This window comes from Papaver somniferum, chromosome 4 (assembly GCF_003573695.1).
Source record: "Papaver somniferum cultivar HN1 chromosome 4, ASM357369v1, whole genome shotgun sequence".
Classification (NCBI taxonomy): domain Eukaryota; kingdom Viridiplantae; phylum Streptophyta; class Magnoliopsida; order Ranunculales; family Papaveraceae; genus Papaver; species Papaver somniferum.
In genome coordinates, this window is record NC_039361.1 from 32,764,618 (window position 1) to 32,770,617 (window position 6,000).

The following is a 6,000-nucleotide window of genomic DNA, read 5'->3' on the forward strand; positions in this document are numbered from 1 at the left end:
CGTACATTCGGGACTTTACAAAACAATTATTCTCCGAATATAGCAAGTTCAAAACAAACCACGCCTTGGCTCTAGGTGGTTCCAAGGGCCAATATAGAATGTTAGACAACCCATATTCGGAAGTTTGGGTAACTAATTATACTTCCGATTATTTCAATTTCAAAATTTGAAAAGTATAAGTTTTTCCCAAATTCTGATTTTTGGGCCATCGTACATTCGGAACTTTACAAAAAAATTATCCTCCGAATAATATAGTCGTGTTTAGAAATACCAACTTAATCGGTAGATAAGAATTTAAGTTTTCCACCGAATGTCTTATTCGGAGGTAATACGTGCATCGTTAACAACCGATTGTAGTGCACCAATGATACGAAACCTCAACGGCCATATTTTCAGAAACCTCAATGGCCATATTTTCAAAAATTAGATCCGTTGGAACTCTAATCTATATAAGTAGGGTAACCCCTCTCAGTTATTATTGAGTAACAAATCTGAATGAAAAACCTTTTCAATGGCAAGTCCATCATCAATCGACAACATACTTCGAAGATGCAAGCGAACAACTACATCAATTGCAGCAAGGGAAGAAGAAATACAAAAAAGGAACAAACAACCCAAAAAAATTAAACCATCGTTAGTGGCAACGAAGGAGGAGGAAGAGGAAATCAAGGCTAAAACACCCGATCTATGCAAATGAATGTACACAGTTTACTGAGTGAAAAAAATGATATATTCGGAGGTAATGAAATAAGTCAAACTTCCGAATACTTTATATTCGGAATCCTATCGGTTACCCAAAACACCCGATTTATGCAAATGAATGCACAGTTTACTGAGTGCAAAAAATGATATAATCGGAAGCTAAAATATATAGTAAAACAGCCAAATATAAATAACCGGGAGATAACTTTAATCGATAAACATCCGATTTTCAAGTTTTCGGAAATTTTATTTTGAGGCCACTGTTATATTCGGCAGTCAAATAATGTTAAACTATTACCGATTGTAAAGGATAAGAATACTGAGTTTTGAAATTTTCTGAGGAATTCGTTTTTGGGGCCATTCGGAGGTAAATAACTCTACATAACTACCGAATGTAGATATTTTTGGAAAACCAGTTTGGGGTTTTTCTCATATTCGGCAGTAAACTAGTATCTTGTAACTACCGAATATACATATTTGGTACTCAGTGTGTTATATTCGTAAGTTTAATCTAGAAATTATCTACCGAATCTGGGTAGTTCATGGCATTCAATGCATGCAATAATCGGTTTTTCTTGTTTACAAAAGCACACAAACGCATGCAAATCGAGTATTTGAGTTTCTTAACACAATACCTGTGTTTTACATGCATCGTTAGCTTCAATATCATGCGATTCTCCATTTTCTTCCATGAAAGGGTCGTCTATGTTTTCCTCTCCACAAAAGTTTGGATCATTCAACATATACCCCAAATCCTCTTCTCTAAACGGTCGTGAACCCTCAACATTTTGTTCTTCGTCATGATTCTTACCTTCTTCTTCGTATCCATCCATTTTTGTAGTGATAAAATGGGTTTTCTCTTTTTTTCCTTCACCTTCTTCTCTATAACTCTAACAACTCAAAAATTAAAAAGAAATGGAAAAATTGAAACACAAATCATTCTAATACTGCACCGACTACAATCGGAAGTATGGGAACGATTTTGGCTTCCGATTGCATTCGGAGGGTAACAATGTTATCATATCCTCCGAATATATAAGGGTAATTTCGCCTTACGAATTACGCGAGATAAGGGCTGGCTACATTTTCCCTTTGGGTGACCTTTTTTGTTTTATTGTTGGCCCCTAAATCCTTTTGAGTGGCCCCTAAAAACGCCAGGCTTTTAAAAGCTACTCAGTACTAGTTTTTAAAAGCTGGAAAAGGAGAAGCTGTGGACCCACATAATTTGATTTAATTGATTCTCTATTTTAACCTTGTTATTTTATTATAAAGACATGTTTTACCCTTGAATATTGTACACTTATCATTATATTTCTAATTTCTATTTTATTTATCTATTTTTCATTTTTCATTTTAAAATAATAATTACAATATAATAATATTTTTTTAAGAAAACATAATCATAATTTTTTTTATTAAATAATAACAATAATTGTATAAAATAAATAAAATAATAAAATAAATATTAGTTATATTTTATTAAATATATTAGAATTAAAATATAATTTATTCTAATTAAAGTGTATTTAAAACTAATTTTTGAAATATGTCTGTTTTCGTCTTAACTACATCATCAGCACTTTAAAATACAAGTTTACCAAACAGAATTTACAGTTTGTTAATTTCACAGTGCTTTTTAAATTATAGTTTACCAAACATCATGTCGATTTATTTCTACAGCACAGCAACGCACAACACAGCACAACAGAAAAGCACTTTTCTAAAACTCACTGCAATACCATATGGGAGATTTCTGAGGAAAAGAAATTATGTTTTGATAAATTTTTTTTGTTTGTAACGGAAATGAAACCACACTAACCAAACACTTCTAAAAGGGGAATTGCGATGATGATTGACGGTTTCATTCTCAAAATTATGGTGGAAATCGACATTTTCACTTCTAAAAGGGGAATTGCGATGATGATTGAGGGTTTCATTCTCAAAATTATAGTAGAAATCGACATTTTCAGAACTGGAAGTTTGAAAAGTCAGCAAGGTCGATAAATAAAGAAGATAACGACCATAACTAGACGACATGCTAGCAATAAACATAATGCCGACTAAATGAGTTTTGACATACAGAGAAATGTGTTATAAACGCTTCATTGGTCAGCAAGGTATTAATTTCTTAACCTGCCGACTATAAAGTTGTCGTTAGGGTTGTATTTTTAGAGAATGACGAGAATGCCTAGTCAGCATGTTATGTATGTTAAAAACACACCGACAGTATTTCTCCCAACAAAAAAGGATTTTATATGAATGGATGTTATCAACTTTACTCAGTCCATACTGGTTAGTACGTACATTCTTTGAAACATAAACTCTAATCACTTTCGTGGGCATCACAGGTGCACTTGACACATGCATTAAGCCTTTGAAGCCCTAGACGACCCTAGTGGATGAGTTATAGTCTTGTGAGGTTTTACATAGAGATCTACCCAAAAAATCTACTACTATAAGTCTTAAAATTATCAATCTCCATTGGACGAATCAAAAGAATATCCGTGCGATTCATACTCCAGAACTTTGGATACCATGAAATAATAGCTTTCATCAAATGTGAATGCTTCCCTCTTTTCCTCCAAGTAGCGCGCTTTTACAACTTCATGCTACAAAAATACAACACAAACTTACTTTGTTAGTGTTGTTTAATTAAAAGATCAAACAACTTAGTTTATGTGAAAGAAACTCTAAAAATACTTACAAATTATTGAGGGGACAAGCTAAAGCGGCTAGCATTGAAGATCCGTTGTTGGGTAGCTATAAAATCACATATGCCTTTTTGGATAACTTATTACCTATCATGAACTTGTTGAAGACTTTTTCTCTTTAGATCCCCATAGTCTTGTCTATATTGTTTATATATCTTCGCCCAAAAGGTTCCGGGTTTTACCCTTACGGAGGAGATATCGACAACTTGACTTTCGGCATACCATGTTTTGATAATGACCAAATTTTCGGGAGAGTCAAAGGATGCCATGAATGTATGTAGAGGTATGAAGAGAGTTAGAAAGAGCAGACGATGAATTGAGCTTTGTAGAGTATTTGAAAAGAGGTGTGTGTAGTTTTGTAGATAGAACTAGTGTATTTATAGGATACTTCCCGAATCTAGATGTTGGGGTAGTGAATCAATGCAGTTGTACTCGTAAAATTTTGAATTTTGAACTATCCGTCAAGGTTTAAGTTTCCTTAAAAATCCGACTAGTTATAGTCGTCAGGATAGTTGTTTTGTTACCTGACAAATATCAGCATATTTGCAAACAGGAAAATGGTCATTTCCATCAACATTAGTCGGCACGACAGTTATTACAAGAACACTGACTAATATATAGTCATTTGGGTCTTAATGTTAAACACATGCCGACTAACACCAGTTCCATAAAGAGGAAATGGTCATATCCATCAGCATTTAGTCAGCACTGTAGTGGTTTACACAGATGCCGACTAATGTGTAGTCGTCTAGGTCGTTATGTAATTTACATGTCGAAAATTAGCGATTTTGCACCAGGAAATGGTCACATCCATCAATATTTAATCAACATTGTAGTGGTTTCAAAGGATGTCGACTAACATGTAGTTGTCCGGGTCTTTATGTTTTTAACATGCCGACCCTGGTAAACACACAATTTCTGGTGTCAGGGTTGTCAGTCTGGGAAAAAAAGGGTGCCGACCCGGGTCTGGTCGTCGTTGTATCAATATTAAAACCTTGACGACTAAGTTGTTGAAAATTAACATACCTAAGCAAACCATTCATTCAACATCTATAAATCCAACATTTGTCCAACAAGGAAAAAACATCCAACATTTGTCCATCAAAAAAATAAACATTTTTCCAAACATCCATAAAACAACATATGTCCAACCATTAACCATAACATACTTATCTTTAAAGAAATATCCATAAACTAGAAATTCACTCATGACAACGACCACGACCACCACTCTGGCCTCGTTTAGCAGCATCGCCTCGTTGGCTTCCACCTCCACGACTACGAGACCTCTTTAGTTCATCATTTGTTCGGTGGAACATTGATGTGCCATCTTCATTATCAAACATTTCTAGCAAAGTCAATGTGCTTAGTTTGCTATTCAACCGACAAAGGCTCTAGTATCTCTTGCGCAATACATCATCTTCACAAGGGTCTTCTATCTTTAGAGAAACAAAAAACAATCAATTAAAATTCAATAATTTGCATAAATATTAAAAAAATAATAGAGACACAATAGTTACAAAATTATTAAGCCTTGTTGTTGGGTCTTTCGAGGTGTTCATCTTCTTACGAGCCAGTTGGTCAACAAATTCTTCCCTAATCACATAGGACGAGCAAAACCGGAGTACCATGGCATATAATTTTAATGAGCTTCATGACCTTCGGCCACCTTGTCTAAACGACTCTAATCAATTCTATGGTTACATCTTTCTTCACAATGAGAAATTTCTGGTGGTGGAGCGTAAACGACGTCAATAATTTTTTGGGATGTGCTGCACTCCTCCCTTACCACTTTAAACAATGGTTCATCACCAGGATGGGGTTCTTCTTGTACGTAACCAATTTGTCGCATTACCCGGTATGGATCATACATTGAAAATCCTTGGGGGTAAAACAAGGTACCGTAGTAAAATGCAACATCATTTCTCCTTATGATTATTCTATCTTTTCTATCGTCTCGATACAGATCGAATATTACCTCATCCGCAGTCATCTTTTCCAAGGAAACTCGCATGTTGATAAATTACTGAGGCATATCCTTATCCTGACCACCAGTAAAAGTGTACCTGCGTCCTCTAGTCTTGTGCTTCGCAAGATCAGTCTTGACATTGATGTTGGGGTTGTCTCTCACAAAGGACGAGAAGTGCTCATATATCCAAATCTATGCAAACACAAAGTATAGTAAGAATCTTATCTCACCAAACACTAAATACAGAAACATTTTGCAAATATAAATGATTTAGACAATTGAATTACCTGAAATCGACTTAGATTCCCCTTAACTTTCTTCACTAGTGACCTTGAAGCCTTTGTCAACACTACATTCAAAGCTTGGACTCTGAACTTTTTCACATAATCGTTCATATGCTCATTGTTCTTCTGAAACATCCTTCCCAAATCAAATAGAGTAACTTGTTCCGAAACGAAAAAGTATTTTCGGTGGAAAGCATTAATCATTTCTCCCCAACTGGCGATGCTTCCTGGTGCGATGTTATTGTACTGGGTGTATGCTATGCCTGTCAGAGACTTTGAAAATTCCTTTAGACAGACAACATGGTTGTGCTGATGTTCGCTCAATGATTCCAGG